Source organism: Bidens hawaiensis, unplaced genomic scaffold, assembly GCF_021521415.1.
Source record: "Bidens hawaiensis isolate Kalapana, Puna unplaced genomic scaffold, B.hawaiensis_p1.1 tig00043984_1, whole genome shotgun sequence".
NCBI lineage: Eukaryota > Viridiplantae > Streptophyta > Magnoliopsida > Asterales > Asteraceae > Bidens > Bidens hawaiensis.
In genome coordinates this window covers 137,143-144,931 of record NW_027505865.1, presented here as the reverse complement: position 1 = coordinate 144,931, position 7,789 = coordinate 137,143, and the positions used below count along the sequence as shown (strand labels likewise).

General features: G+C 35.4%; 1 pseudogene; it reads left to right on the top strand.

Moving 5' to 3' along the window:
- The first annotated feature begins 2,203 nt into the window (after positions 1–2,203).
- LOC143615693 (L-type lectin-domain containing receptor kinase IX.1 pseudogene) lies at positions 2,204–6,235 on the top strand (annotated as a pseudogene).
- The last annotated feature ends 1,554 nt before the right edge of the window (positions 6,236–7,789 follow it).

Below are 7,789 nucleotides of genomic sequence, written 5' to 3'. Positions count from 1 at the left end.
TCGGTTTGGTTTTTGTTTATGATATTTTTATTATTAAAAAAGTAACAACTAGGTTGACTTTTTGTGTATACTAATTGGTCGACTATTATTCTAGGTTTACTGTTGGAGATGTCTTCGGTTTTTGCAAGGTGTGATTTGGAGGGATTTTCTCATGTGAGATTTATTTATTTATTTATTTACAACCTCGAATACATTGGCAATTATTATTATTGTTGCTATTTTTGTTATTATATGTATTGGAATATGTTTTGAGTCAATTTTCGTGCAGTTACTGATTTTGGTGTTGAAGGGGTTGTGCCTTTGGAACTCATGCCACCCGATGTGAGGTCAAAGTATTATAATAAACTAAACTGAGCAAAAAGTCAAATTCTGCTACAAAGAAAGAAAACAAAATTGCAACAAATCAAGCATAATAAAGTTGGGTATAAATCACATTTTGGCTTTTTAAGTCAAACCTTATACTTTAAAGATTCAATATTCTTCTAGATTGCTCAATAAATGTAACTTAAAGATTTTGCTTCATGTAGTAGTGTTTTAAAGCTTGATGATAATGACTTTCTTTTAGAAATTTAAAACTTTTAATCAGATTTTTGAAGCTTACTCAAAAAGTCAAACTGAGTCTCTATTTTTTAAAAAATTAATACATTTAATCAGTTTTACACATTTCTTCATGAGTAAATGGATTAAAGTTGATTGCATAATTATTGTTATTACAATAATAATAGTGATAATCTAACTTGATTTTTGTTGATTTGAAGATTGCAAGGTGTGAGGTTGATGGTGAAGACAATAATAATAGACCGGATATTTGTTTGTCACCGGCACCAATGGACATCTTTGGAGCATACCTTAGGTGTGTTTGTGACTTTTGGTGTTTTAAACAAATAGTGTATTTCGTTTCTAATAATGTAAATAAAAGATACTTATTTATAGAGTTATGACTTATATAGTTTAAATTGTTTAAACCGTGTAATACACGGGTACCTAACCTAGTTAAAATGAATAACAGGATGTACGTTTAACAACACACTTCAAATTACATAACAATGTAAGCGTTTATATGTTGGCTTGTTAACGGATCTTTATACTTGATATATATTTAAACCATATTTGGGTTGGAGTGTTACAATTTTTTTAATGAATCACCATTTTATTACTTATATTGATTACAATTAACCATGATTCACTATGACCGACCAGTTTTGACTATGTCTTACCATGCTTGACCTTATAATGTTCTTTCAAGTATATGTATCCTTTCTTGTAAGTTCATTTAATTTAACTATATCCTAACTAGTTTATTACTTTTTCTAAGAGCAGTCCAACTAGTCATGCATGGTTGTATTGAATCGGTCGTATATGGGGATTTTTGTTTGTTGTTTAGTCACTCGGTGACTCGGATAATTTATTCTACGATTCAAATTAATTACACCATCAAGAGACACCTTAAACGTATGTTTGTCTAGCCGGCCAATAGTGTTATTTTAAATGGTTCCTTTCAATTTGGAAAATGTGCAAAGTTTAATCGAAATTGTTTTTTTTTTCTTTTTCTTTTTTTGGAAAGACCATATTATATTAAAAAAAACCCAAAGGAACTTCCGCAAGAAGCCAGAGCCCATTAAACGCAAGGATACAAACTAGAATTAAAATTTGTTCAAGCCTGAGAGTTGGTTTGTGTAGCTGAATTTTCCGTTAACTAGAATTAAAATCGGTCATTGGCGACTTAAGTCTTATTGTCCAACAATAGGTTTTGCTGATCAAACAATGCTTAACTGAATTAATAGTGTTTGGTTGTAGTTGTTGAAGTTCAAAATGTGACATCTACGTTGGCATTATCTTAAAAAAATCAAAATATGCTACACGTCCATTGTACCGTTTAAATTGAATTTTAAATTGTTGAATAGTGAATACGTACATTTATTTTCTTTTTAGTTTGTTTGAGTTAATATAACAGTTTTTCTTTATCTCAGAGGTAAACAAAAACAATTACACAAGAATTTCCAACAACTACAATATATGACTCTGCGTGTGATTACATGTTCATCAGTTCATAGGCGCGTACTATGAATAGAGTCCGGAAGTGTGTGCATAATGAAATCCGTTCATTGCGAGGCCTCAACCATTCTGTTTTTCCTATAGCTATTCACATTATAATGGTTAACAAAACTAGTTACTTCATTCTCCACATTGTACTTAATTAAATATGAATAAGAATGGTCTCCTCCTACCCATTAAAATAAGAGGCCGGCATGTATGCTATAGGGTTGACATGAATGTTATCTTGTAAGAGTCAAAAGCCGCACTTTGGACATGGTTTGATTATTGATTAGTTACATTGTGTTTTCAAGTTATATGTCAAGCACAACAACCTACCAACAAGCTTGCAACTTTTTAGCAAGTTTCCAAAATCAAGCCTATATTAACATGTTTGTTTCTTGCTTTAGTCCCTTATGCAGCTTCAATTACTTTAAATTTCACAAATATTACTCCACTAAATTCTCAGGATATAAGATTCTTAGGTGATGCAGCTTATACCTCTGATGATGGAATCCAAGTGACATACGATGATCATAATTCGAGCTGGTTAGCAGGTCAAGCTACGTACTTCAGATCTCTTCATCTTTGGGACTACAACTCTACTGATCTTGCCAGCTTCTCTACCAGTTTCACTTTTGTGCTCGATTCATACGAGAGCGGTTATTACGCTGATGGCCTAACATTCTTCCTTGCTCAGAATAATTCTGTGATAAATACCGCAGGAGCCATTGGGCTGCCATTCAATAATAAAAGCAACACCAGCATCTATCCATTTGTCGCTGTGGAGTTCGACAGTTTTAGCAACGATTGGGATCAAGTTGATCCGGTTACCAATATTTCCATAGGTCATCATGTAGGTATTAATATTAACTCAATGACTTCTGTTAGGTATCAGAAATGGTTAACCAATATACAGCATGGTCAAGAGTGTAGAGCCTTGATTAATTATTATTCTGATTCTAAAACTCTCAGTGTTTCATTTACCAATTTCATAAACAATTCACTTGTATGGAAAACCGGGCTTAATTACACCATTGATCTTAGGATTGTGCTGCCCAAATGGGTAATCTTTGGCTTTTCAGCGTCCACTGGAGTTTGGTATGAGAAAAACAGTGTGCAATCTTGGATGTTTAATAGTTCTGAATTTAAGGTTGATGAAATTAGCAGCCTACCGCCAATCAAGAGCCCGAATCCAATGAAGCAGAAAGACAAGACAGGGCTTATGGTGGGATTACTAGCTGGAATGTCGGTGCCAGTTACTGTTTTGGCTATATTTGCATACTTTTTATGGAGGAGGAAGAAAAGCAATGATGATAGAGTGGAGGATGCTGGATCTGCTTTGGAGATGAGCAATGAATTTGAAATGGGGGCCAACATACCTAGAAGGTTTTCTTATCTTGAGTTAGTTGGATCAACTGGTGACTTTGCAGAGACGGCGAAGCTTGGAGAGGGCGGTTTTGGAGGCGTTTACAAAAGTTTTCTAAACGATTTAAGCATGTATATTGCGGTCAAAAGGGTGTCTGGTAAGCAGATCCAATCTATCCGCCCCTCCCATAAGATTCTTTCTTTCTGGCGGAGCAAAGGTTCGCTGGCCACTGCCCTCCGTTCCAAGCGAAAAGACTCGGCTGTAAGACTTTGTAAGAAATGCTGGATTGATATTTACAATCTCCTCCCATAACCAACTAAGAGTTCCTTTGCCTTGTAAGTCATAAACCTGACTAGGGTACTGAAATATTATCCATTTACTGCCCGAACAAGGTCCGGCATGGACCATTTGGTAGGTAATTGCCTTTCTTTTGATTTTAGTAAGTGAAATATTTGTGATGCTTTCCAAGATTTCATCAAAAGGTGGAGCGCTTTGGGCATCGGATTCTGTACTTTCAATAGCTGTTCCCGAATTTAGGGAGAAACACCAAACATATCCCAAACTTCTCGCTCCCACCGGCCGGCTGATGGAAATGGACTGACTACCACGAAATAGAATCTATATGAGCGGGCATTCATTCTTTCAGCGGGGGTTGCTAATGCTAATACCAGAGGAGAGTAGTTCCCCAGCGACGATAGGTGATATCTGTGACCAGCCCCGGCCCCAGATCACATCCTTCACCTGCTCCTAACCTTGAAAGTAAGAGACTTTATCCTTATCCAATTCCCTTGGGCGCTACAAAGTATCCTACTCCAACACTTGGGAATGGAAGCAAGAATCCTTCGGAATGATTGGCTTTAGCCCTTTCCCCTGGGAGCACATCCAAGACTCAAAATATGAACTTCGAATAAAACCTAAAATTTCGGTCTTGCAGCAGCAGCAGAAGAGTTCGCGGATCACCTATTTAATAAAGATTAAAATACCTTCCTGCTGCTGAAAGATCCCCATCAAATGCTACATCCGAAGCAACTATAAATCGATCTGCCAAACAAAACTCCCCTTTATAGAAGGGTTTCACCCCAAGCTCCTTTAGAGCAAGGCTTTTCCGGCTGTACTGACTTAGCTGAATAATCCGCTCTAGCAACTCTTGGTAAAGCTGTTTTCATCTACTTATACTTAGCTTCAGTATTGTACCCAAGAGAATCTGAATCATAAAAAGTACCTAGACCTGGATCCAAGATCAAGATATCCGGAATAAGTGTTGGAGGTCGATTCGGATACCCCACCCTTATTATAGAGGAGAGTTTGGCACTTAGTAGCCTGGTTAGGAGGTTTACCCTCATCATATAAGGCCTTTCACTCGAAAAAGAGGTTTTACCTATCCGACTATGTCCTTTGTTTAATACCCATTTCCAGGAAGCTCAGAGCAGGTCAGGACAGAAGAAGTCTACAAAAAGGCAGTCCAATTTGGCGCTTTCCTTGCCTTAAGTAATACCTTTTTTTTAAGTGCCTTGCGGAACTTCGTTTCACTTCGTTCGTTCCATTAGAGACGCGAAGTTCGTACCTTCTCCCCTGGCAAGGGTTAAAAGGCGGAGAACCATTAGGAATTTCATTCCCCTTCGACGCCTAGAAGACAAAGAACGGGGAAAGTCAAGCCTTACTTCCGATTCCTTCCATCAATTCCTTCCCATAAGAGGACGCTGTGAACAAAATGGGATTGATAGCATAGAAGGAGCTGCAATTGAATCAAATAGGTTCTTTGCAAGTGAAGAAGAAAGAATAAGTTGTGATAGAATCGTTACAGAATAGGCAGCTATAGAATCAGCTCGGTCCTTTCTTCCTAGATGCTTTTCATAGCTATCCGATGATCCTGTAACTACCGCTGCCGATGCCGAAGTGCTTCCTTCATCGTCTCAAGTAGGAGATTAGGCCCTGCTTCCAAGGCTGATAGGATTCCACTCAACTCTTCAACACTTCCAATCAAGGCATCAAAGAGTATGCATCTGAAATAAGGATCATTAGCCGATTGAGGCATAGAAATTTGGTGCAACTCATTGGTTGGTGCCATGAGAAAGGATAACTCCTTCTTGTTTACGACTTTCTGGAAAACGGAAGCTTAGATTTACATCTCGTCAAGAGAAAGAGTTTGTTGGCATGGAGTACAATATACAAAATTTCCCGTGGTTTAGCTTATGCCTTGCTATATTTACACGAGGAATGCGAGCAATGTGTTTTGCATAGAGATATCAAGTCGAGTAATGTGATGTTGGACTCAAATTTCAATGTGAAGCTTGGTGATTTCGGGTTAGCTAAGTTGGTTGACCACGAGAATGGCGCAGAGACTACGATGGTTGCCGGAACCGTTGGTTACATGGCCCCTGAATATGTAGCGACCTGCAAGGCTAGCAAAGAATCAGGCATCTTTAGCTTTGGAGTAGTTGCATTGGAAATAGCGTGTGGGAGAAAACCAATCGACTCACATGCTGAAGAAAGGAAAACAAAATTAGTAGATTGGGTGTGGGACCTTTATGGTGCTGGGACTCTTGTTGAAGACTTGAAGCAGTAGATCCGCGTCTAGGCACAAATTTTGTTGAAGAAGAACTGACGTGTTTGATGATCATTGGATTATGGTGTGCGCACCCTGACTCAAAACTACGCCCGTCAATGAGGCAAGCTATTCAAGTATTGAACTCTGAAGCTTCCCCGCCTATACTCCCTTCGAACATGCCCTATGTGACTTCTTCTGCACTGCCACATTTTTCATTATATGCCCGTACTTTGAGAACTGGCTCTAACAAGTGCTCATCCAAAGTGTCAACATCTACTTCTTAGTTTATATTAATGTCCCTATTGCATTCGATGTAACTAAAGGCATCCTGTATTTTAATTTATTCGCATGTATTTTGTTTTGCTTAATTTGAATTCAGACAAGTCATCTTGTATTCTAATAAGCGTATTTTTATCTTTAACATGAGTATGAATTTGTTATATAAAAATTAAAACAAAAATTACGTCATTGCGTCTTTCGGCCAATGATTGTGTCTCTTTTCGTCATTGCCTCTTTCTGCTTGTTATTGTGTTTTTCTACTCATCATTGTGTATTTTTTTTAACACGAATAACACCGTTGTGTAATCATAATATATAAATATAATGATAAGATAACAACAAATTATCAAATACATAAAACACAGTGATTAATTCATATTACACAATAACTTGAAACGTAAAACATAATGACGAATACATACTGCACAATGGCGAAATTATAAAAAAATGGAAAATACATATTACATAATGTCTTGAATGTGTCACATGTCAATCTCTAACAAAAGATAATGAACGTAATACACAATGACTAAAATATTATAATGAGTAGAAAGAAACAATGATGAACAAAATATTGACAAGAAGACGTAATGTAACAAAAAGACACCATAAAGTAATTTTTGTTTTAATTTTTATTTTTAATATGACTACCAATCAAAAAATGCAATGACCATAACCTATAACATAATGCATAAAAAACCTAAATAAAAAACACAATGACTAACCAATATCAAAATGTATAAAACCCACTAATTGTTTTATATATATAACAATATAATACTCATATTAAAGATAAAAAAACACTTGTTATTATGATGATTTTTTTTTAAAATTTTCGTATGAAAAAGTTATGCTATTTTAAAAATGATATGGAATTCACATGTGTCTTGTATGTGTACTTGTGGAGAGATAAAGTAAACAAATGTAAGTTATTACTGTTATGCACTTTTTATTAATTTATTCTCTTAAAATAATCGCAACCATTGTTTGTTTTTTTGTTACTGTTTTTTTTATACTAATAATGTCGCTGGGTAACCATAATATGTAAATATACACTAAAATAACAAAAAAAATATTTAATACATAAAAAATAATGATGAATACATATCATACAAGAACATGAAACGTAAAACACGATGGTGAATACATATTACACAATGACCTTAAACATAAAACATATGAAAAATACATATTACACAATGATCTGAGATGTAAAACATAATGAAAAATATATATTACACGATACCTGAACATAATATACAATGAACGTAATATTTTTTTTTCTCAAATTAAGAGAATGTCATATGTTAATCCCGAACAAAAGACAATGAACTTATTAAACAATTAATAAAACACAATGATTAGTAGAAAGACACAATGACTAACCAAAAAAATGATGAGCATAAAGACAAAATGACGAACAAAAAGATACAACGAGGAACAAAAATGATGTAATTTTATTTTTAAATTGAGTACTAATTGTAAAACACAATGACAAGAACCTACACAACGCACAGAAAACCCCAATTGAAAAACACAATGAAAAGTCGATAACACAA